Source organism: Echinops telfairi, unplaced genomic scaffold (assembly GCF_000313985.2).
Source record: "Echinops telfairi isolate 266 unplaced genomic scaffold, ASM31398v2 ScPeMD7_4225;HRSCAF=4972, whole genome shotgun sequence".
Classification (NCBI taxonomy): Eukaryota; Metazoa; Chordata; class Mammalia; order Afrosoricida; family Tenrecidae; genus Echinops; species Echinops telfairi.
The window spans coordinates 22,802,080-22,828,696 of NW_022108124.1; the positions used below are offsets into that span (position 1 = coordinate 22,802,080).

The 26,617-nt window shown below is 41.5% G+C and overlaps 1 long non-coding RNA gene across 1 annotated transcript; it reads right to left on the reverse strand.

Moving 5' to 3' along the window:
• Nucleotides 1-370: 370 nt before the first annotated feature.
• LOC123522271 lies at nt 371-26,379 on the reverse strand. Its single transcript, XR_006680542.1, has 3 exons — nt 25,632-26,379; nt 23,918-23,983; nt 371-663 (listed from the first exon to the last, which is right to left on the reverse strand). It is a non-coding gene; the product is annotated as an uncharacterized LOC123522271 (long non-coding RNA).
• Nucleotides 26,380-26,617: the final 238 nt, after the last annotated feature.

Genomic DNA, 26,617 nt, shown 5'->3' on the forward strand with positions numbered 1-26,617 from the left:
GTTGTTTGGTCCTGGCTCCTAGCAACCTTATATACAATAGCTCCCAGCAACCCTGTGTACAACTGTCCGGTCCTGTCCCATGCTCACATTATGCTCGAGCCTCTCAATGCAGCCGCGCTGCCAACCCATCCTGCTGAGGCCTTCCTCTTGTCCACTGCCCTCTGCTTTCCCAAGCGGAGGTCCTTCCCCAGGGACTGCGCTCTCCTGACAACATGGCCAAAGCATGCGAGACAAAGTCTCACCATCCTTGCCTCACAGGAGCATTATGGCCTTCTTCCAAGACTGCTTTTTTGTGGTTGTTGTTGTTTGTTGGCAGTCCAGGGTACTGTCGATATTTTTCCCCAGCACCACAAGCCAAATGCATGGATTCTTCGTCAGTCTTCCTCTTCAATGTCCAACTTCCACATTCATATGCGGCCATGGAAAAGATCATGGCCTGAGTCAGGTGCACCTGAGTCCTTAAAGTACGCCCAAGCTTTTCCACGCTTCATATACGTTTTGCGCCAATTTCCCCAAGGTCAAACACCCTTGGATCTCTTGACTGCTGCTTTCCTGACCCTTGATTGTGGATTCCAGCAGGATGACAGTGTGGTTTTGGCTTGTTTTTCCCATTTATCATCATGCTACCTACTGTTTAGGTTCTTTCCAAACACACAGATTACACTACGGGAAAGAAAAAGAGAAGTGATTAGAAGTTGTGAAGAAGTATTCTAAAAGACAGCAGAAAACACACATGCTATGTATGTATCCAAAAGTATCTATCCAAGAGAGCTCTAGAGGTGGAAGCAATGTAGACTTCAAACCCCACAGACAACTTGACAAAGAGCATGAAACAGCCATAGGTGATTATCAGGTGATTGTCGCTGCAATGGGTTAAGCACTGAACAGCTAACAAAAAGGCTGGCAGTTCAAACCCACCAGCCAGTCTGCAGGAAAAGATGTGTCCATCTATGTCTGTGAAGAGTTCAGCCTGAAGACCCTGGGACAATTCAGCTCTGTCCTAGAGAGCTACTCTGAGTCAGAATCCAGTGCATGGCAGTGAACTCTAGATGGACTCTAACTACCAAGTCAAAGGTTTGCCATAAAGAAGAATTAGAGGGAAAGATGGGAAGGAAACAACCGAAACATTAAAATAATATTTCTCACTAATAAATTAATCTCATAGTTGAAATGACTTACATGCTTTTGAAAAATTGTTTTAAATAATTTTTTAAAATTTGGACTGGAATTGTTTTTCCTCCAAACTATGAAATCAATACCTACCTCCTCTTATGAGCCCAACAATGTGTTGTTATGTGGCATTGAGTCAAAGAGAACAAAATACTGCCTGGCTGTGCATTAGCTTCAAAGCTGTTACCTTTGAGCCCTTTGTTGCAATAACAATAGCTACAAAAATAAATAAACAAGAGCTTACATTTAAAATTATTTGGTTTGTGGAATTCTATGAGCCCGTAACTCCATTCTGAATCTTGGCATACACTCAGCCTCCATTTGACTTCTTTCTGCTCAGTAACCACCGAAGCATCAGTTTTATTCTCTGCAGGCAGTATGTTCGATAAAAGATTACCACTCTCAGGCTATTCTAGGGTGGTGTGGCCTTGCCCTCAGGTTTGCATGGGCAATCAGGGGTCTTGCCGGGCATGTTCTTAATGATTGACTGGACATGACCATATGTTATCTGAAAACTGGGATGCTAGTAGCTATGACTCACTGCTGTATGACCATGAGTCATACATACCCATAACATAATATTTCTAGGTAACAATTAAAATCTGCAATCATGTGTATATCCCATGGTCCTTATCCTACTTCTGTAGTCCTGCCAATCATGGTTTTGTGATGCTATATTTTGTCTTCCATCCTCTTTAATTAGCCTCTATGGAACCCTGGTTCCTCCTGTCCCTAGGAACCCTGGTAGGGTAGTGGCTATGCATTGGGCTGCTCACTGTAAGGTCAAGCGTTTGAAACCACTAGCCACTCCATGGGAAAAAGCCTTGGCTTTCAACTCCTGTAAAGAGTCACAGTTTGGAAACTCACAGAGGCTGTTCTGCCCTCTGTTATAGGGTCGCACCTCTGAGTCAGCACCCTCCTGACAGCAACTATTTATAGTTTGTTTCTTGGCCGTGAGTCCCCAGTGCATCAGCTGTTATCTCAATGTCTTGGCATACACAAGTGAGTGCTTCCATGGCTGCATCATTTACTGAAAGCATTTCATCACAAATACTTCTTTCTCAACAATATAGATGGCAATGATGCATAGGGACTTCTCCAGATGGACTGCATGGGAATCAGTGACTATACCTGCCAGAAGACACAGTGGGCAAGTTCAACATCCTCAGCCGAAAGGAGTATAAGAAACCACTGTGGAACAGACCATCAACTAATTGTTTACATGTACGTTTAGGTTCAAAACGAAGAAAATTAAAACAAGTCCAAGAAAGCTAAAATATGACGTTGAGTATATTCCAACTTAATACAGAAAATATGTCAAGAATAGATTTCACTCATTGGACACTAATGACAGAAGACTGGAGAGGCTGTGGGAGGACATCAAGATCATACATAAAGCAAGCCAAAGATCATTCAGAAAAACAGGGAAGAAAGAAAAGATCAAAGTGGATGTCAGAAGAGGCTCTGAAGTTGCTCTTGATCATAGAGTAGCAAAGGCAAATGAAAGAAATGAGGAAATGAAAATTTTCAACAGAAAATGTCAAAGGCAACTGGAAAAGACAAAGTGTATAATAATAAAATGTGCAAAGGCCAGGAGTTTGCAAGCCAACACAGAAGGACATGCTCAGCATATATCAAGCTGAAAGAACTAACGAAAGCATGCAGCATTGAGTTGCAGTACTGAATATTTCAATGGGCGAACGACTTGATGGTGCAAGATGCATCAAAAAAGATGGGTGGAACACACAGAGCGACTACATAAAAAACAAAACAAAAATAGCCTTCAAGCATTTCAAGAGATAGTGTATGATTAAGAACAAATGGTACCGATGGAAGAAGTCCAAACCACATTGAAGGTATTATTGAATAACAAAGCTCCAGGAATTGACAGAGTACCAATCGAAATGCATCCATACCCTGAGGAATCACTGGAAGCACTCACTAGTCTATGCCAGGGAGTTTGGAAAACAAGCACCTGGCAGACTAACTGTAAAACATCTGTATTTGCACCCAGTTCAAAGAAAGGTGACCCCCATGTTATATGAAAAATAATAGCAATGTCAGTAATATTGCACACAAGTGGAATTTTGCTGAAGATCATACCATAATGGTTACAACAGTATATCGACAGAGAGCTACCAGAAATTCAAACCAGATTCATAAGAGGATGTGGAACAAGGTATATCATTGCTCATGTCAGAAGTATCTTGGTTCAAAGTAAAGAATACCAGAAAAATGTTTACTTGGGTTCTATTGATTATGCAAAGACATTCAGTTATGTGGATCATTACCAACTATAGATAGCTGAGAAGAATGGAAATTCTGTGCTCATGCAGAACTTCTACGTGGATCAAGAAGCACTTGTTGGCACAGAACAAGGCAATACTGCATGGTTTAAAATCAGGAAAGGTGTGCAGCAGTGTTGTATTCTTTGACCACACTTCTTCAACCTGGACATTGAGCAAATGAGCAGAGAAGGTGGATTATATAAAGAGGCATGTGGCATCAGAATTGGAGCAAGGCTTATTAACAACTTTAGACATGCAGATGACACAACGTTGATACTGATAGTGATGAGGTCTTGAAACACTTCCTGTTGAAGATCAGGGATTACAGCATTCAATATGGCGTATAGCTCAATGTACAGAAAACCAAAATTTTCACAACTGGACCAATAGAGAACATCATGAAAAGAAGAGAAAAGATAGAAGTTCTCAAGGATTTCCTCTTCCTTGTGTTTGGCTGGGCTGTCTTTAGAAATAAAATCAGTAACATTCATCTATAAGAAAGAACATTATGTTGAGAAGCGATCATAACACGAAGGCATCCCAGCCCAGTCCATCTCATATCCATAAGTTAGATGCTATCGGGAGGGTAGGTGGGGAGGGGGGTCTGTTCAGACACACAATGCTGCAAGCCAATGCTGCAGACAGGTGAAGCGAGATGCAGGAAGCCGGTGGGTGCAGGGTCCCGTGGATCCAAGGTAGGTGGAAATATAGGAGGGCCCTGACCATTCTCATGGTCCCAGCAGCCCATGTGGGACCTGCCCCTGGAAGCGGACAGAGTTCAAGTGTAGTCTTGGCTAGGAGGAAGGTGACATGGCTGCGAGAGAGGGAGGAGTTCCCACTTTCTCCCTTATAAAATGACCTTACCTCCAAGGAGGCATCATCAGGCTGCGCCCTGAATGACAGGTTGGGCTCCATCCCTCCACTTTCATACAAATTCAGGTTGACATTGCCATCCATGTACAACACTTCCACTGCTTGTCTGTCAGTTTGTCATTCTGTGGTGGCTTGGGTGTTGCTGTGAAGCCGAAAACTATATCACTGGTATTTCAAATGTCAGCAAGGTCACCCAAGGTGAACAGATTTAAGCTGCGGCTTCAAATGAAGAACAGCAAATAAAGAAGGAATACGCTGCTCCTTTCAGAGAAGCTGACACTTCTGCGTAGCACGGAAGCAGCGTCCGCTGCTACCGAAGGGCTGTGAGTGGAGGCAGAACACTGTCAGAGACAGCGCTGGAGGACGAGCCCCGAGAGCAGGAAAGATGCAAATGTGACTGAGGTGGAGCAGCTTCCTCAATTCCAGTCCACCAGGGGCTTGAACTGAGGAAAGTAAGCGAGAGCACAGCTTGGGGCATCCTTATTAGCTGATGAGGCACAGTTAAAAGTAAGAAGATAAAGCTAGAGAAGTATCCCAATAGTCAGTTTTTGGAATGTACAAAGTATGAATCTGGGTACATTGGAAGTCAGCAAAAATGAAATAGAAAAATTAAAGATCAATATCCTAGTCATTCGTGAGCTGGAATTGACTGCTCCTGGCCATTTTTAATCATAACGTCATATGGATTGCTATTCTGAGAACAAATATTCAGAGGCACGGCATTGCATTCATTGTCAAAAAAGGCATTACAAGATTTAGCTTGAAGTACTTTGCTGTCTGTGATAGGGTGTTATCTATCCCCCTTCAAGGAAATTCAATCAATACAATTACTATTCATATTTGTCACCAATCAAAAGCGAGGGTTGAAGAAATTGAAAAATTCTACCAATGCCTTCCATCAGAAATTTGATCAAACGAGCAATCACAATGAATGGATAATTGTTGGTGACGGATTGCAAAAGTTGGGAACGAAGAGGAAGGGAAAGTCGTTGGAACATATCTAGTTGGAAGCTAGATATCAAATAAATGATTTTTCATGACCATGACTTTTTCAAAGCAAACACATTTTCAACTCAAATGGCAACTATACACATTGTCTTCTCCAGGTGGAAGACACAGAAATCAAACTGACTATATTTGTGACAAGAGACATTGGAGAAGCTCAATATCAGCAATTCAAACCGGCCAGGGGCTGATAATGGCATAGACCATCAATTGATCAGATGTAAGTTCAAGATGAAGCTGAAGGAATTTAAAACAAGTCAATAAGAACCAAAATACAACCTTGTCCCTACTCCACCTGAATTTCAAAAACATCTCAAGAACGAATTTGCTGCATTAAGCAGAAATGACAGACTATTTGAAAAGTTGTGAGAAGACATCCAGACTATCCTTCACGATGAAAGCAAAAGGTCATGGAAAGACAGGAAAAGATCAAAGTGAATGTCAGAAGAGATTGTGAGACTTGTTCATCACAGAACAACTATGGCAAATGGAAGAAATGATGGAGTCAAGTGATGAACAGAAACTTGCAGCTCAAGAAGACAAAGTAAAATATTAGAATGAAATGAACAAAAATCTAAAACCAAAAAGAAAGGATACACTTAGCATATTGTAAACTGAAAGGACTAAAGAAAAGTCTTCAAACCTCAAGTTGCAAGAGAGAAAGATCCTATGGGCAAATTGTGAATGAGGTAGGAAACATCAAAATAAGATGAAAAGAACACAGAGCCACAGTAACAAAAAGAAGTGTCAACATCCCACCAGTTCAGGAGGTAGCATATGATCAAGGACCAGTGGTGATGAAAGAAGAAATTCAAGCTGCACTGAAAACATTAGCCAAAAGCCAAACACAAGACTTCAGGAATTGATGGAATACCAATTGACATGTTTCAACAAGCTGACGAAACACTGGTAGCACTCACTGGAAGCACAGCAAATTCAGAAGACAGCTTCTTGGACAACTGACTGGAAGAAATCCATATTTGTACCCATTCCAAAGAAAGGTGACGCAAGAAAATGCTCAAATTATAATGCAATATCATTGATATCACATGTAAGTAAAATTTTGCTGAAGGTCATCCAACAGCTATGGCAGTACATTGACAGGAGGCTGTCAAAAGTCTAGGCTGGATTCAGAAGATGATGTGAAACAAGAGATATCATTGCTGATGTCAGATGGATATTAGCGAAAAGAATAGAATACCATAAAGATGCTTACTTGTGTTTTATTGACTATGCCAAGGCATTGGATTGTGTTGATCATAACAAACTATATATACATATACATATACAACAAACTACATATATGTATGTGTGTGTATGTGTATATATATATATATATATATATATATATATATATACACATGAGAAGAATAGGAATTTCAGAACACTTCCTTGTCCTCATGTAGAACTGTACATGGATCAAGAGGCATTGTGGGAACAGAATAAGCATGATTTAAAATTGAGATTGTTTCCTCTCATATGTATTCAATCTTTATGTTGAGCAAATAACCAGTGATGCTGGATCACATGAAGAAGAATGTAGCATCAGGATTGGAAGAAGGCGTATTAACAATCTAGGATAGGTGGATGAAACAATCTTGCCTACTGGAAATGAGGTGGACCTGAAATCTTAATGAAGATCAAGGATTGAGGCCTTCAGTATGGATTATAATTCAATGCAATGAAGACCAAATCCACACAACTGGAACAATAGGTAACACCATGATAAATGGAGAAAAGGTTGAAGTTGTCAAGGATTGTGACTTGCTTGGATCCACAATCAATGCTCATGGAAGTAGCAGTCAAGAGATCAAAAGACATGTTGCATTACGCAAACCTGCTGCACAAAATCTTTTTGGAGTGCTGAAAAGGAAGGCGATTACTTTGAAAACTAAGACATGATTGATCTAAGCCATGATATTTTCAATTGCCTCATATGCATGTTGGCCATTGAATAAGGAAGACCAAAGAGGAATCAATGCATTTAGGCTGTGGTGTTGTCGCTGTTGTTGTTAGGTACCAGTGAGTCAGCTCGCCCCCATCACGAGCCTACGTACAACAGAGGAAAACACTGCATGGTCTCGCACCGTCCTCACGATGATTCCCACGCCCGAGTCCACTGAGGCTGCCACTGTGTCAATTCACCTCACTGGGCGCCCTCCTCCTTTCAGCTGCCCTCCGCTTTACTAGACACGATGTCCTTCACCCAGGACTGGTCTCTCCTGACAATAGATTCAAAGCATATAAGACAAAGTCTTGCTATCCCTATGTCTAAAGAGCACTCTGACCTTACTTCCAATACAGATCGATTTGTGCCTTTAGCAGTCCATGGTGCTTTCAATATTCTTCTCTAGCCTCGTACTTCAAACACACTGATTCTTCAACAGCTTTCCTTGTTCAATGTCCAACTTTCAAATATGAGACAATGGATAATACCATGGCTTGGCACACCTTAGTCCTCAAAGTATCACCCTTGCTCTTTAATACTCTAAAGAAGTCTCATGCCTCATATTTACCTCATGCAATACATCTTTTGAACTCTTGACTGCTGGTTCCATGATGATTGATTGTGGATCCAAGCAAGACAAAATCCTTGAAAACTTCAATCATTTCTCCATTTATCATGAAGTTACCTATTGGTCCAATTGTGAGGATTTGGGTCTTCTACTAAAAGGACAAAGGGGTCTATCTTGGTGGAAGTATGTCCAGAGTGCTCCTTAGAGGCAAGGATGGCAAGACTTCATCTTACATACTTTGGACATGTTGTCAGGAGAAACCAGTCCCTGCAGAAGGACATCATGCTTGGTAAAGTAGAGGGTCAGAGAAAAAGAGGAACCAATAAAAAATCCTGAATTCATCTATGGTAAGCATGTGGCACACCTAATCAGCATTATTCTATGTTGTGATTTATATTTACAGATGCTCTTATGACCCAAAATGTTTATTGGGACACAGGATCCAGGATTTGGGGATAGAAATTCTCTCATTTCCACAATAATCCAAGGTGATTGCTATAACACAACATTCACATACCTCCCTCCACCTTCCATTTTTCCGTAACACATTCTGACACTAATCCTTTCTCCCACATAACTCTGCTTTTCTGCTGGGTTTAATTAATAATTTGTTGCAATGGCCACACAGAACTCACAGACGACACTGAAAATGATGGCGTTTATTAAATAGGTTACCACAAGCCACGATGGGAAAGCATTACGGATTCAGTCCACAGCAACATGTCTTTGCAGCCAACAGCCACAGCTCACTCTGGACCTTAGCTTCTCAACCAGGGGGTTGTTCGGTTTCTGCCTCAGGGCCAGGAAGCCCAACTGCTGCTCTGCCTCACAGTCTCATCATCTCAGTTCGGCTCCTCTGCTCTGGTTTCCTCTGGCATGGCCTCTGCTGCCTCTGCCATATGAAGAAGTCTCACTTTTCCACAGAGCAAGCTGCCACCGAGAAACTGAGAGGACACGTGGCACCTGCATGTGAGATGACTGGCTGAAACGGAAACTTGGGGTGTGGACAAGGAAGACAAAAATTCTGCCACTGATCTAACACTGCCTCAAACCAGCCTTAGACAAGACAACACAAATAAATAAGATGGATATGTTTTAAATAAAACTTTATTTACAACAACGAAATTGGCAACATACTAGGTTTGGCCCATATGTGGTAGAGAGGACCTAAAAAGAACAAACACATTGTATTTATCTATATCTATCTATCTATCTATCATCTATATTAACCAAACGAATACTTGGATTTTATCCAAATTCTATGGTCCAAGAAACGATAAGTTGTAAGTTAGAAAAAACCAAAACCCTCATACTCTGATTTCAGGAAAGGACATACCACCATTCCTACATTCTCATGCTCCCTAGTTTACCTATGACAAGAGCAGACAGTCTTCAAATTCTTATCTGTTTTCTCATACCTGATTAGCTGATCAGATCAGCTGTCACCATTTATCAATTGAAACAAAATGCCTGTTTACCAAAATTTAGCTAGCGTCTCTCCTTCCCCCTCCCTGTTCCTTGAATTTGGCCTACTCTCAGCCTGAAGCAACAGACCACCTTTCTTTTTTTCTTTTATTATAATTATTTTATTGGGGGCTCTTATAACTCTTATCACTATCCATACATGCATCCATTGTGTCAAGCACATTTTTACATTTGTTGCCATCATCATTCTCAAAACATTTGCTTTCTACTTAAGTCCTTGGTATCAGCTCCTGATTTTTCCCCTCCCCACCCCATGAACCCGATAATTTATAAATTATTTTGTTATGTCTTACACTGTCCGACATCTACCTTCACCCACGTTTCTGTTGTCTGTGCCCCAGGGAGGAAGTTATATGTAGATCCTTTTAATTGGTTCACCCTTTCTACCCCACCCTCCCTCCACCCTCCTGGTATTGCCACTCTCACCATTGGTCCTGAAGGGTTCATCTGTCCTGGATTCCCTGTGTTTCCAGTTCCTATCTGTACCAGTGTACATCCTCTGTTCTCGCCAGATTTGTAAGGTAGAATTGGGATCATGATAGTATTGAGGAGGAAGCATTTAAGAACTAGAGGAAAGTTGTATGTTTCATCGTTGCTACACTGCACCCTGACTGGCTCATCTCCTCCCCACGACCCTTGATGATTGGGAAACAGATCTGTGTGCATACATTTATAGGTTTGGTATTAAAGTAGCAGATGGGCATTGGGCCTCTACTCAAGTACTCTGTTAATGCAAGAAGACTTTGTTCTACTCAACTGGCATTCTATGATGCTCACCTTTCCGACATGATCGCTGGAGACAAATGGGTGCATAAGCAAATGTGGTGAAGAAAGCTGAAGGTACCTGGCTATCAAAAGATATAGCGTCTGGGGTCTTAAAGGCTTGAAGGTAAACAAGCTAGCTCAGAAGCTACAAAGTCCACATGGAAGAAGCACACCAGCCTACGTGATCATGAGGTGTTGAAGGGATGAAGAATCAGGCATCAAAGAACAAAAAATTATATCATTGTGAATGACGGGGAGTGCGGATTGGGGAACCAAAGCCCATCTGTAGGCAACTGGACAACCTCTTCTTTAAGACACTTCCCAGGGAACAAGCTGGCCCAGCATAAAGCAATCTCCGCACTTGATATTTTCCTCGTTGCTTATTCTTATTTCTGTACAAGAAAGACTCATTTTACCAAACTCTTGAGCTCTTTATTGACTTTATGGTCAGCACTAACTCCCTATTTTAACACTCTCTTTCCTTCCTTTGCAGTAATCTTTCTTTCTGAATAAACCTTTCCATATGGAAGTCTGTTCTGCAGGTGTGGGACAGGGCTTTCTACTCCCAGAAAGGATCTGTTAGAAAACAAACCACGAAGGGGAAATACTCGTGGAGTAAGCCTTCAGTGGATGCCCTCTGCTCATAGACCAGGGACATAAACAGCCTTGCTGTCATGCAGAGTGCATTGCAAAGTGGATTGTGACAGATGTAGTTAGGGTATAGTTTATCTCACTTTGACCCATTTCAAAGTTGTTCTAGTTTTTAATATTTTCCACTTTCTTTTCAATTGAGGATTTTCTCTGCTTTCTTTTTTAATTGTTTAGTTGTTGTATTGTGTGGGGTTTTTTTATATTAAATCCAGTATAGATAAATCTATATAGTAACCGGATTCATGGTTTCTTGGGGGTATGGCAGGGGAGGTTGCAGAGAAATGGGAAACTAGTAACGAGTACAAGAAAGGAGAAAATGTTCTAACACTGATTATGGTAATGACTGTACAACTCTTCTTGATGTGATTGAACTATGGAATTGTATGATATGTGGATTATGGGCCAATAAAACATTTTTTTAATTAAAAAAATAAAGTTACAGTCTCAGAAATCTATACAGGCAGTTCTACCCTGTATATCATTAAAATCTATGGCATAGTGAACAAGAATCACACCTATATGCTAGCATTGCTAGCTACTACAATTAGCATTAAAAAAAATTAAAGAAGAAAAAAAGAGAAGCTACTATGGAAAGGATTTGGACTCACAGCGATCCTATAGGGAGAGTAGAACTGCTCCTTAGGGTTTCCTTAAATAAGTCTTTACAAGAATAAAGAGTCTCATCTTTATCCTGCAGGTCAGCTGATGGATTCAAACTGCCAACCCTGAAGTTAGAAACCCAGTGTTTATTCTACACGACCACCAGAGTTCCTTATACACTTGCATATGTAGGAATAAGTAATGCATTAGGATTAGTTAGTTGACATATAGCCAAGACAGAGCTGCCATGCTTCTGTGGGAAACAATCACAAAGAGTATCCACCTTAGATAAGAAGAATCAATATTCAGATTTCATAGTTCAAGGGCACTCTCTCCCATTGCAGAGCTCAACTGAGACTCTGTGTCCCCAACCCTTGAAGTCTCTGTCTGTGTTGATGAGAATCTTTGTGTTGATGAGAATCTTTGTACTGGAGCCAATCTTAGCCATAGCCTAGGAGGATGATGAGAATAAACAGCAGATTCACACAGGTTAACAGAATTTTTCTCACTACTCTAAAGTAATGTTTATATATCTGTGCACTAATAAGAAAACCTAGTCTGCATTTATTGAAGGAATTTTTATTTAAAACATTGTAGATGATTACTTTCATATATGTGGGTGAATGTAACAGGATCAATGTTGGTCTTAAACCACTCCTCATTAATACATCGCTGATAATCACAATGGGAAATGTACATATTTGGTCTTCTGTCAGTGAAAATGCTCTTACTAGCCACAATTGTGCTCTAATGATTGTAAGTTTCAGACAATTTATACATGGAGGACACCATTCTTGGTAGAGTCGAGGCTTAGTGAAAAACAGAACAACCCTCCATGACATGGATTAACACCGTAGCTCTGACTTAACATGTGTGAGGATGGCACGGGACTGGGCAGTGCTTCATCCTGCTGTGCACAGGGTCTCTATGGGTCAGATTGACTCATAACAACAGCATATTCTCAAGAGTGAGCCTGATACTCCAGGAGACACCTGTTAAGCTTTCTGAGTGGTCTCAATGAAGTCATTTCCATATGAGACATTTCCACACTAGGCTTCTTTTATAATTTCAGAAGAATGAGTGGTTATTACAGTTTATTAGTGATTCTCTCCCCAAAGAAAGCATCTCCCTCACTCTTCATTAATTTACCTCTGACTGAAATTTAGGATAGCAGATGTGTTATCTAGAGATTATGTCAACTGGACAACTGGAGGCTCTTGGGTTAGTGTAGGCGTAGAACCCAACCTTGCAGCTAGATGACACTTTCTTGGGAATCGGGCCTTAGTATAAAATAGAAACAGAAAGGGGGTGAATTTATTTGGGCCCTTGGCCATCTTCTGGAGCTGGATATTGCCTGTGGTTCCATAATCCCCCGTTGTGTTAACTGCGGACCCCAGGAGCTATCAGCAGACTACCGAAGGTGGATTCATTTGGTCAACTGTGGAGTTGCTTACCTCTGCATCTGCCAGCCTGTGTCCCCTGCCACCTATGCTTTGTCATCCTGCACCCTGTTCATCAGCTTCCACAGGTCAAGAGAACCCAGGACTTACCTCCTTCTGCAACTGCATAAACCATTTCTCAATATAAATCTCTTTCTATGCAAACGCATACTAGCATCACTGGTTTTGCTTCTCTAGAGAACCCAGCCTTGCATGCTCTTGCTTCTTGCTCTAACCTAACTCCGGGTAGTTAGGATCAGAAGAAGGAGTGCCGCAGGTGTCAAAACAGGAGCGAAACAATTGAATGAATTGCTGCAATGTTTGTGTAATAGATGACACGGTCGTCTTTAAGGAAATATATGTGGACACTGAAAAACTTCTATGCAATAAATTATTGTCTCTTTCTATCATACATTTAGCTGAGGCCACACACAAATATTTCAATGGTCTGTTTTTATACTATCTTCTGTAAGTGTCACCACAAAGTCATACCAGTTTTGAAGGGAAATCCTAAAACATGGTTGCTGCCGATAAGCAGCAGCATGGAAGGCAGCTGGCTGCATCGGATCTCCTTGGGCTTCCCTGCTGTCACGAGACAGGTCAGACATCTTCACCCGCGATTCTTCTTTACCCTATTCGGACTCCAGTCAGTCTTCCCACAGCACTCTACTTCTCTACTGGGCTTGATCATTCTTTGTAATCACCACACAGAACTCACAGACGATATTCACAATTGAGGGAGTTTATCAGGGAAATGAATAGGTTACCCAAGCCAGGATCAGCCAATAGTGAGGACAGAGTCATTGGTACAAAGCCCCATCTCTCCTCGCCCAGCAGTCAAGACGTTCTCCAGCCTTCAGCCTCTCAACCATGCGGTAGCCAAGTCTCTCTCTCTCTCTCTCTCCCTCTCTCTCTCTCCCTCTCTCTCTCTGGTTTTCAACCACAGGGTCCGTTGGCCTCTGCCCCCGTGGGCCAGGACCAGTCTGTCCCGCTACCTCACAGTCCCATAGTCTCGGACCAGATAAGAAGAAGATACTGCACAGGCTTGGCACTGCTGTGCTGCATCTCCATGCCACAACCTCTGGTGTATCTGGTCTCAGTGGCCTCCACACCTTCAGACAGAAATGTTGGAGGTACTCTTCCAGTGGTCCTCGAATTTCCATCTGTGTCCCAGATGACTTACAAAATGCGTAATGGCTCTGATGGAGGTGTGGCTTGTCTTTTAGATGATCACATTTCCAAGGAAAATGAAGGCTGGTGTCTTAAATCACACCCTGTAGTAAAATAGTCTTGAAGATGATCCCAAGGAAAGAAAGGGTGTGACTTGAATCATACCCGCTACAAAAATCAAGTCTTAAGCCCAAGAGTGTCCTCCAATAAGGGATTGTAGCCACATGGATAAAATCCAGAATTATAATGTATCCCAGAAGGAATTACGGCTGAAAGGGTAATAGTAATTGACTACATCACATAACACTTCATCTTAACCCCCTGAGCTTTTATTTTTTTAAGTCCCACTATGTAATTCAGACTCCTGCCTCTCTCTTAGGGGTGAGCTGATATCACAGGTTGCCATGGTGAAGTTGTTATCAAGAGATAAGCCATCTATCAGATTTCACCAGGTAGGTGCCATGAGGTGGTATTTGTACAATAGTTTATCTTCTAATCAAAGACCCTCTAATTGTTGGGGAAATTCCAAGATTCTGGGGTTATCCACAGAAGGACAATGACCAAATCCTTTGGGTAATGTGAGTTTATTTTCCTCATAACAAAGAAAATCTCAATGAAGACTCCAGATCAGAAATCACTCAGGTTACACTTTTAAGCAACAATGTGATCTAATCTTGAAAACAAAGGGAACTATTTTCTGTGATTAAAAAGGACCTGGAGCTATTTATAGGGCTGGGTTGGTTTTTTTTTGGTGTGCTTTAGTTTTGATTTTGTTTGTCTTTTTTCTCTTTTCCCATTTTTTTCTCATGTCTATCCCTATAGCAGAGGTAAAACAGCCGATGCCCAGGAGTAAACAATGAGGCCAAGGACTCTGGGGGGATATGGGAGAGAAAGCGGTGGCAGAAAGGGAGGGGGGAACCAACAAACCAGTGACAAGGGAACAATAAGATCTAAAATCGATGACAAGGAGGGCATAGAGTGCTTGATAGGGTTTTATCAAGTGCAGTGTATCTGACAGAAAGTACTGAGAGTCGAATGAAGGTCCAACATGATAGTGGGACAGGAGGAAAATAAAAAGAAATAGAGAAAAGAACTCGGAAGCGAAAGACATTGATATAGGTTTAAATTTTAAATTTAGGCATGCACATATGTGAATACGTTGATATATGATGATAGAGATATAGGTTTATGTACATACATTTAAATGTTAAGCATTAAGATAGCAGATGGACATTGAGTCTCTACCCAAGTACACCCTCAATGCAAGAACACTTTGTTCTAACAACCTGGCATTCTGTGATGTTCACCATCCTGACAGGATTGCTGAAGTCAAAATTGGTGCATAAGCAAATGTGGTGAAGTAAGCTAATGGTACCTGGCTATTAAAAGATACAGTGTCTGGTCTTAAAGCCTTGAAGTTAGACTAGCTGCTATCTAGCAGGGAAGCAACAGAGTCCACATGGAAGAAGTACATAAGCCTGTATGGTCATGAGGTGTCAATGGGATAAGATATTAGGCATCAGAAGACCCAAAACAAACAAGTATATGAATAAAAATTATAGGGAGTAGAGACCCAAAACCCATCTACAGATAATTGTACATTCCCTTACAGAAGGGTCACAAGGAAAGAACAAGACATCCAGGGTGCAGCACAGCATTGATGGAACACACAACACTCCTCTGGTTCTTTTATGCTTCGTCCCCCACCCCACCATCATGACCCTAGTTCTACCTTACAAATCCAGCTAAACCAGAGCATGTACATGGGTACAGATAAGAGCTCTTGACACACAGAATCCGGGGCAGATAAACCCCTCAGGAACACCAATGGGAGCAGCAATACCATGAGGGTAGGGGGAAGGGGAGGGGAGAAGGGGGAGGAATGGGGAACCAACTACAATGGCTCACAATCCCACCCCCCAGGGAAATGAACAATAATGAGGACAAGGGAGACAGCAGGCGATGTAAGATAAGAAAATAATAATAATTTTCAATTTATCAGGGGTCCAGGAGGATGGGAGGGTAAGGAACAGAGGGGGAAAAAGGAGGAGCTGATGCCAAGGGTTCAAAGAGAAAGAAAATATTTTGAAAATGATGAAGGCAACCTATGTAAAAAGGTGCTTGATACAACTGATGTATGGATTGTGATAAGAGATATAAGAGCCCCAATAAAATGATTTATTTATATTTTTAAAAAGGCTTCTTACACTAATTCTTACAATATCAGAGCTAAAATTAATCTAATTAGTAATGAGCACACATGTGATAGAAATGTTACATACAGGAAAAGGTGTAGCCCTTAAAGCATTTCTTAGAAAACAAACAGAACTGAACCAATGCAAATACATGCTGGGACAGAGCATCAAAATGGGCCTGGCTGAAGCAATGTGCTGTCGGGTGCACCTGCACACAGTAGGTAGCCACAGTAATACCTGAGGTGAAAAAGTGGTCCAAAAGGGTGTGAAAATGGGTACACAAAGAGTCCAAGATAGTCTATGTGACCAGTAAAGATCATGAGAAAATGTCAATATTTGGAAATACCTTCTAGGATAAAATATCAATGATAATTACTAATTTTGTTCAAGGTTTTCTCACTTTCCCAATTTGAAGCTATCCTACAGTCGAAAATAAAATTTGAACAAACATAGGATGCTAGAGTTGCAATAATGTAAAATAAATTAAATTGGTTTATGTTAAGGGCCAAACAGATTGCAGTTAAATGAAACGTGGTGTCTAACGTTAAATAAACCCTTCCTAATTCACTGTGCTGTAATAAAACATTTAAGCATACACATTATGGATAGAAGGTCACCCACTGTTTTGAGTCTCCCCAAAAGAGGCTCATAGCTAAGTTATAAATTAATTTAAAAGGTTCTATAAAATTGTAAATGTTTTGCTGAGCCTTTAGAAATGCTTCCATGGGAAATTACTAAGAATGCAATAAAAAATATTTTTAACAGGCTTAAACTGGCAATTTAAATTTTTCTAATGTGAAAATGTATCATTTTCCAAAATCAGCTCTACAATAGATTTATATGATTCAGATTTATTTAAAGATATAAAATTTTTTTTCACAAATATTGATGATTTCTTTCCCCTCTACTTTGCCATTTTCTCATTAGCAGAGAATTTAATATGATTGCAGCAAAATGCAACCAAGGCGATGAGCTTCTTTGTGATTCACGTAAACTAATTTGGAGTTCGCTGGGTGGGGAGGAGGCAAGTGAGTGTGGTTGGCTACTCGCTGAAAGAGTGGTTCAGGTCCTCCCACAGCCCTCTCAGCAGGCAGGCCTGGTGATGTGTCTGTTAAATGGTCCCACTACTGCAAACCCGGTGGGGCTGTTCTACTCAGAACACGCGGGGTCCCTCTCAGCCGAAATCTACTTCATCTCAACCAATTAACAAAAAATGGGTAAATCTATTTTATCTGGATTCTAACTTTTTCACAAGTTTAAAATCTCTACCAATTTCATTAATTAATAGAACAGTCTATGTACGCCGATATGTATGAGGTGGGCAAGGTGAGTGCGTATATCTCGTGCCCATTCTCACTAACTTCACACCTGCACATGAGAGATGAGGCTTCATGAAAGGGAGCAGAGTGTGAAGGCGAGTATGTGGTGTATGGAACACATTTCTTTCTTGGTTTTTTTTTGATGGAATACATTTCTTTGGGCTTCTTAGGTACGACCATGCGTTGAGATAGTGTCACAGGTGGGAAGTGTTTTCACTCAACTGTGGTACATGTCAGTTCAAACCGCCAGGCTCTGTTGGCGTTGGGTTTGACTTGTACAGTTGGTTACTCCTGATTGTAATTATTACCATGCCACATCCATTGAAACTAGTGGTCAATTAACAATGCTTGCAACCATGTCAAGAAAGGGTAAATACCATCACGCTAATAGCAGCTCTGACGAAGTAACAAGGGATAGCAACTGGGAAAGCCACCACGGCATGCTAGAGGTTTGCACAAACCAATGGGCGGGCTCTCTGAGACTGTAACGCAAGACTGAACAGTCACCCTCAAGCACACTGCACCATCTATTGTATCTATGACCCATTCAACATTTTAAAGATGTTCAGTAGAATGTTCACCTAAATACAGAATTTTCAAAATTATTTACGGTGAGTTTTAAGAAAAGGTATGATTGTGTCCTTTGCTTTGCCCTCACATCTTCACTCCCGTGCAACTTTCCCACTAGAATATTTTCATGAATCTGGGGTTTATTTTGATATGTTCTTGCCAAAACCAGTATCTGTTTCTGTTGAGTCAACAGACATCAAAGCATTTGTACTCACACTGACAGCACTCCTCGGCTGCTGTTTGTGTTTCCCTTGGTAGCATCCCCAGTCCCCCGGGACCTGGGCAACCTTGGCCCGGTCCGTTCTTTCCCATGTTCTGCGATCCTATTTCCTGCAGTGTCTGATGTAAAACAGATTTTAAAGTTCATGATGGAACAAAGGTCAACATGAAAGACTCGGAGTGTGGCCTTCGGTTTTGCTTCTAGTCTTTATTTTGACAACACATAGTTATTCCCCATGTTGCACGGCAGCACTGGAACCAGAGCTCTCATCCCAATAAAGAGCAGAATTCGCGAAGCCGACCTGTAAGAACGGGATAATACAAGCAGTCCCGGCAGCGGAAGAGCAATAGAAAATAGCCACCTCATTTAAACATTTCTCAAGTCCAGGAAAAGACAAGCCTACCCTGTATGTCCCCGCCTGCTTTCCTCCTCTTTTGACACAGAACCCGTCTTCAAACCATTCAAAGGCGAGTCTGCTGCCGGTGCTTCGGATTCTGTGCACACGAAGGCTGTGGGCACTGGTGGGCAAGCTTCCGACTCCCACCAAGCCCAAAGACGTGCTTCCACGAAGATGGGGAGCCGTGGAAGCCCCGTCTAAGGGTCGCTACCAAACTCAAAGGTTTGGTGTTTGGGTTTTAAAGAGAATATGACACATGTGTGGTTCGGCGGAAGAATTCTCAACTGTCAGGTTGAGAGAGACCTGCATTGAATTCCTGTCCAGTGCGTCAGCCCCCCAACCCCGTGGCACGTGTGTCGGTCCAACAGATTCCAGTGGCGCTTCCAGATAAGATAGACTAAGAGGAGAGACCTGCTGATCTGCTTCCAGGAAGAGCACTGGATGGGATACTGCCTTTCCCCCTTGGGTATGAGTTCACCATGAGGGGTGTGTGTGTGTGTGTGTGTGTGTGTGTGTGTGTGTGTCAGGGGCAGGGGATGGGACAGGGGTAGACCCCATGGCAGCTGTCAGCAACAACACTTGGGAAAACTGAAACTTTCCAGCCATAAAACAAGCTTCTCTCTTGTCCGTTTCAAAACCGTAGCCAACTTGACCCCTCCTGGAACCAACAGTTCATGGCCTGAATTCTGTTTTCTTCTACAAAGCCAACTGCCTTGAGTGGGTAGCCTTTTCATGCCATTTCTGCACCTCTTTCTGACTCTTAAGCTCACTTGGCGATGCTTCTGTCAATATAATACTACAGAAACAGCTCTGAGGGCAATCTGCAATGTTCCTCACAGCAGCCACCTGAGAAAGACCCTTTTCCCTGCTGACATACTCTCCTCCCTTGGCATCAAAACCCTGCTCAGAAGGCTCAGCTTTTGCTAATCACATCCTCCCTGCCAATCTCAACCTCTCACCCTCGTTCTTGACCCTCTTCTCCTTCCGTAAGACCTCTGCTCATTCTGAAAAATTGTAGATTCTTCTCCAACACCACATGTGGGGATTGAGAGAGTCAGAATATATTGGAAAAGGAGGAGAAAGATAATAGGGAGACTGAAGAAAGGATAGTTTTAAGAGCAGGGAAAGGAGGTAATGGCTGGGCAGATAGGAAGAAAACTAGAAAAGCCAAAGGCCTTCATTTGGAAATGGATATTTTACCCCCTGTATTGTTATTTTACTCTGAGTGAGGCAGAAACTGAGTTAAGAAAGAAGCATCAGAACTACAGAAATGAACCAGAGTAAGGAAAATTATTTTTTAAATACTAATCATTAAGTGGATAGATTTTAGCTATTTTGAAAGTGACTAAAACACCTGCACACAGGACATTAGTAGAAATATTTTGAAACCATTTTTCTTGGCTTTGCTTTTTCTTTGGACAAACTAATTCATTCCCATATGTTTTGGTGGGAGGAGAGAGAAGGCTTTAACAGAGACTATAAATCCTGTTTTTGAATTGAAGATGCTATTTATTCATCTATGTGTTGTTACATTCAGAGAGTATATATGAATCAGTTTAAAATTCAAAAAGGATAACTGGATTATATACTTAGAAGGGGGTTTCAAAATTTTGTGAAACAGTGAAATTAAAGGACAATAGAATCTTTCCATGAACTTTTTAAACCTCCTTCCGTATCGATGAGCAATTCACATCAAGCCAACGCATCAGATTGCTTGAACTAATGTATTTGCTCAGCAGCACTTATAAAATTTTAGTATCCTTTATGATATTTTATATTAGGATTAATACCTTATGTACTTTTAGAATTATGCGGAAATAAAAAATGTCATCAGTTTCTAAAATAAAATATAATGTAGAGGTTTCGTTCTCTGAAAGGGCCAGTTAATAGAAACCATAAATTTAATGCAAATGCAATCAAAATTCCAACAGAATTTTTCATGACATTTAACAATGGCATAGTAAAATTGGTAAAGCAAGAAGCCCAGGCAAATCTGAAGAGACATTGTGAAGTGAGACTCACCCAGCCCTTGTTAATGTAAGTCCACAGAACTGAATGCACCACGGTACTTAGAGCAAAGGTAGACAACTACGTCAAGGATGAAGCACCAGAAATCCAATAACACGTGTGTGTATGAAAATTATATGTATATGAAACACATAAAACAAATCAGGGGAGAGAATATGGACAACTGACAAAATTGTGCTTGGAAAACTTAATGGATGATACAAACAGATACTTATGATCCAATACTTAATTCATATCATGAATCACCTCAAAAAATTCATATCACATATCACAGAGGGAATAATAAAATTTACAAAACATGAATGTGTGACCAAATGACCAAATGATATGGACACTTATTTACCAAATCAAGACAGCTAATAAAACTATGAGAAGATGCTCAATCTCAGTAGATTTAAGAAAAAGGTAATGTGATAATGTAATATGATTAAATAATCATCAAACTGTCAACACTTAAGAAAAATAAGTTTCACATGATATCTGCATGTGTGTGTGTGTGTGTGTGTGTGTGTGTGTGTGTGTGCTAGATTTTGTGGGAACGAGATTTCACTCCACACCAATAGTAGTTTTCATTGCTATGACCTCTCTGAAAGTACTTCCTTTTCTACATGTTTACTTAACTCTCATTCGCTCAAGCAAAAACTTTATGCAATATTATTTTAAAATAATTATAGATGAACAGGAAGCCATACAAGTAAATAAAATCATTCTGAACCTTTCTCCCACTTTCCCAGAATCATTCGCTTTGACAAACTGCAGTGCAATAGCAAAGGCAGGAAATGGACATTGGTATCAGGTGTGAATAGTTCATCCTACTTTATCAGGTGTGTAACCACGATTGCAATCAACACACAGAACTATCCTATCATTGTTAAGAGTGCCTCATGCTACCCGTTATCCCTAGCTACAAGGTAGAGAAGTCTTCTTGGTGTTTGATGCTTCCTTTCCACTCATATCCCTTACTACTAGCAAGCAGTCATCTATCTCCATCTCTATGATTTTATTTCAATATTATATACATGAAATCGCATAGAATGTGAACTGAGACTGCATGCATTTATAGTTTGTTCCATTGTTTTTGCCGAGTCCTCCTACACACACTGGACCTACTACAGTTGATTTAACCATTCGCCCAATGAGAGACGTTTGGATTATTTCCAGGTTTGGCTAAGTAGGAACAGAACTGTCATGCACATTTGCATATAGGCCTTTGTGTGGATGTAAATTGTCATGTATATGATATAAATGGATAGGAGTTCAATTGAAGAGGTATAAGCATGCTGAGCCATCTTTCCTCTCAAATTTCTCCAGCACTGAGATGCTTATCGCAAAAAATATAAGCTCTTCTATAAAGTAAATTGGATAAGACTTCTGAGGTGAATTAAGTTCAACAATTTAGACTTTAGAGGTCCACAACATAACATCTAAGGCTCAGCCCAACATGTTAAAGCAAATCCTCCTGAGGAAACATTGTGGGGACCACATTTGACCTCCTCCAGCTTCTGAGGCAAATTGTGACAAGGGTGAGGTCAAACATGTCCCATTCTGCCAATCCTGACATTGTCCCTACCAGAACACCGGGTACTTGTCAGCTGGGTTTGATAATTAATGGCAATGGACACAGAGAACTCAGACAATGGTCACGATTATGATTCAAGTGAGGAATGTTCAGACTATGGTTGTTCCACGAGGGCAATCTATTCTCTGCTGAGCCCAAAAGCCATCTCCTCCTCTGACCCTCAGCCTCTTGGCATGGTCTCTACTCTCCTTGCTCAGTGTTACTAAGCTTTTTTAGAACCACCAGTAAACGTCCAAAGGGTTTGCCATTCTTCTGTAAGCCTCTTCTGAAGGTGCTTAGTTCACGTTCTGTGGAACAGTAAAACCCAGCTCCCTCAATTAAGTGCCAGAGGCACCCCACTCCACAAGCCACCCTCCTGCCACAAAGTCCTCAACTTTGTTTGCTCTGTGGGCTGGGAAATTCACCTCCCTGCCTCCTGATCCTTCTGTTGCTGCTCCCCTGACATTCCCTTGTGTGTTAGGCAAGGTTATTTAGAGGAACACAACCAGGACACTTATGATGATAGATAGATAGATAGATAGATAGATAGATAGATAGATAGATAGATAGATAGATAGATTTATAGAGTGAGATGCAATATAACAGTTAATTAATTCACACAGTAGCACAGAGTGTTCAGTTCAACTCACTTACATAGAACAGTTAACATACTGGAAGTCCTTCAACTCACAAGGGCTGCCAGGTCCAAGGTCAACGATGCAGACAGCAAAGTCCTCTCTCCAGCAAGGCAAGCAGAGTCTGCCTACAGGCAGCAAGCATCAGGGTGGGTCACCAACAGTCAGTAGCTTGGAAGCTTAGCTAAGTAGGCCAGGATGGGATATTGAACACAAGCAATGCAAGGAGACAGGATCCACCATCCTTAAGCTCAAGTGATGTATGCACCCGCAATGTGGTGAAGGAGGTCTTGAAGGAACCTCAAGATCTAGCAACATACTCCACAGGTTGAGGCAGAGAACTAGCTAAAACAGCAGCACACGCCAACCACCAGAGAGCAAGCTAGAGCATTGCAGAGCTATTTATCTCTTTGCCCTCCGATCAAACTGTGACCTGATTAATCCCACATGCTTCCATTGGCCAGGTTGGCAAAATAAGCCTAACTATCACACTGGCAACAAAACTAACTTCTAGATCAAGGAAGTTCAATGTGCATGGGTCTCCCAATCCAAAGGATGTGCTCATTTTTCTCTTCCGGATAGTAAAATGCCCCTCCCTGTTTTATAGCCACCATTTTATATCCACCAGACTAACAATCACAATGAACCTTATTAGCAATCACTTAATGTTGAATCGCACCACCCAATCAGTATCCAGCCCTCACCTTCTTACCCAGACCCACCAGGGAAAGGAAGGTTATCTGATGGGAATAACAAAGTGCTCTGGCTCACTCACTGGAAGCCTTGGAGTCCTTTCTGACTTATAAGGACCCTTTAGGACAGAGTAGAACTGCACCTGTGGGTTTCTGAGATCACAGATGTTTATGGAGTAGAAAGCTTCTTTTTCTTCTGCAGAGTGACAGGTGGTTTCAAATTGCTGGCCTTGAAGTTAGCAGCCCAATGCATGACTCACTATGCCACCAAGGCTCTAAGCAAAATTTTAAAATTCACTACACTGCATCTGCTAATTGCAGAGCCCCACCCACTCACTTACCATGTGTGCTTAAATTTACATCAGCAACCAAGTATCATCTATGTCTGCAAAAGTAAAGCCTGCAACCTAAAAGAAACAGAGGATACATAGATATTAATGGACAAACAACCACGCAATGAAGAAACCATTCAGATGAATTGTGTCCTACATAGTATGTTCAGCAAAAATTTGAAACAATTTTGTGCCCACAAAGCAAGAACAGGATGCCATAAAAATGGAAAATAAAATGAGACCATTCTCGGATATTGAAAATCCAAGGAAAGGTGGCAGAAGGGGGCACATCTCAGGTTTGTAAACTAGAGTTGAAGCAATCTCCCAAGATGGAGAACTCAAAGGCACAGAGACAAGGAAGAGTGAATTCGCAGATGCTCAGCAGTCTAACATAACCAGTATGCTTTCCAGAAAACAAAACGAATGACAGGGATGCAAAGAGGATATTCTCCTTGGGGAGAGCGCCTACTGGCAGTGAGGTGTGGATGGTCGGCACCCTGGCGCCACGAGGTGAGCAGCAATGCTCTGAGAAGGCTCACGTGATGGTGGGGCCTTGCCTGTGTTCCCAGCTTTTGCCCTTCCTTCATTTCTACCCCTTGCCCGAGTCCAGCTCCTCAAAATTTATGAAAATTATATAAAAACATATCTCCGATGCTTTCCCTATTTTGATTCAAGTCTGTGGAACCATTCTCTGGTCTTCTTAGATCCCAGAAAAGATCTTAAGGGCTTAGAACGCGTATCATTTTGACAGTTATTTATCTTAGAGAGGAAATAGTTGATCAGTCCTCTGGCAGCCCACTGACTAGAATAGTTTTCCCTGTTCCTCTCCTTGTTAATGTCCTTAATATTTAGGGGGAGGGAAAAAAAACACATCTCAGCCTGAAGCCTGTTTGCCTAACTAATCAGCAGGGTTATCCAGCTCATCTAAGGAGCTCCAGCTGATGCCTACATGTCTGATTGCAAAGAACATAAACATGCTTTGGTTTGTCATGATAGAAAATTCTAGAATTTTTCCTACTTATGTAAGTCAAATGACCCATTTGGTGAAGTTAAGTTACTTAGTATGAATCTTATTTTTATCCCCAGCCTGATAATTCCCACCAAGTGACGGGGTGGGAACAAATAAGGTGTAGAAGACTCTAACTCTAGAATTGTTCCGTTTTACCATTCTATTGCCCATAAAAATAAACTATCTCAGATCAGGTACAGAGAATCTCATGACCATCAAGAAAGTAAATCCACTGTGAGTGCATGTGAGATCCCTCCTGTACGGGGAGAAGCATCAGAGATAGCAGGGGCACCAGAAGCTGCAGCACCAAGGCCACGAGGCAGAGTACTTATTACTTTCAGAATAAGCAAAACTGGGTAACTTTGGATAGGAGATTGGCTTTCAGAGTGGGATGCCCTTTGAGCATTTATCAGTGCTAAATCCCAAGAAGGATGTGGGCCAAGGCACCACCTGGCTGGGGGACCAAGGACCAGAGAGAACCAGGCCTGTCACCATGGCCAACAAGGAGAATGATGAATAAAGGAACTATATTCTCCTCATTTTGTAACCTGGTAGCTTCCCTTAAAAATCTCATAATCATGATTATTGTCTGTAAGTTACATATACGACCAGTGAAATGGATTATCCAAACCAGCAACAGAGTAGTATAGTGTCAGGGAGGTATAGTTGGTAGCAGAATAAGATAAGAACGGATGGAGGGTGGAGACATCTTACCTTGGTCATTCTTAGGAATCATTCTTGGGAAGATGTCTAATTGGATTCTCTTTCCCCTCGGGTAACAGGTGGAGGTCAGACTTCGTCCCCAAGCTACTTTCTCACATTTGTTGTAAAAATAATGGTGGGTGCCAGGCTTGAAGATCCTTTTTTAATATTACAATCTGAGACACACAAAGAGATGTCTACATTTCATCCAGACAGACTTCCAAATCCTCGCAGACACCCACATCCCCAGGGGACCAGATAAGCATGCATCTGCCTTGTTTACTGTCTACTTCCTGTGAATAATAAAATGCTGCCATGTTGTCACCACTCTATCAGTGTCCCATGGGTATGACTTAATCAGCTAGATGAATAGCTTCCATGGTGTGATTACTGCTATTGATTAGAGGCTTCATCCTAGTAACCTCATAGTTTTGGTGGATTCCAGACTGCCTTTGAAATAAACTCTCCACGCAATGCAGAGGCATTTTCATGGCTAAGAATGTGTCACATGTTGCCACTCGAATTTCAGGAAGCTGGATTATAAAAATTTGGGAAGAGAATGAGTAAAATTGCCTATTTTGAATTTTCACTGTGAGAAGTAGGGTTGCACCTCTTTCTAGTGCCTACATAATGAATGATTTCACTAAATTAAGAATAGGGTTTGAAAGAAAGGGGCAGGGGCAGTTTGAATACCTCCCATACTCTACAGACACACACTGTGAAAAATAAATATCTAAAAAACCTCTCACTGTCATCAAGCCAATTCTAACTTATAGCGACCCTATAGGACTGCCCATGTGGGTTTCTGAGACTGTAACTCCACGAGAGGGAAATCCTCCCCCCTCCTCCCCTCCACCACCACCAAAAACCTCTCACTGTCATCAAGCCAATTCTAACTTATAGCGACCCTATAGGACTGCCCATGTGGGTTTCTGAGACTGTTACTCCACGAGAGGGAAATCCTCCCCCCTCCTCCCCTCCACCACCACCACCAAAAA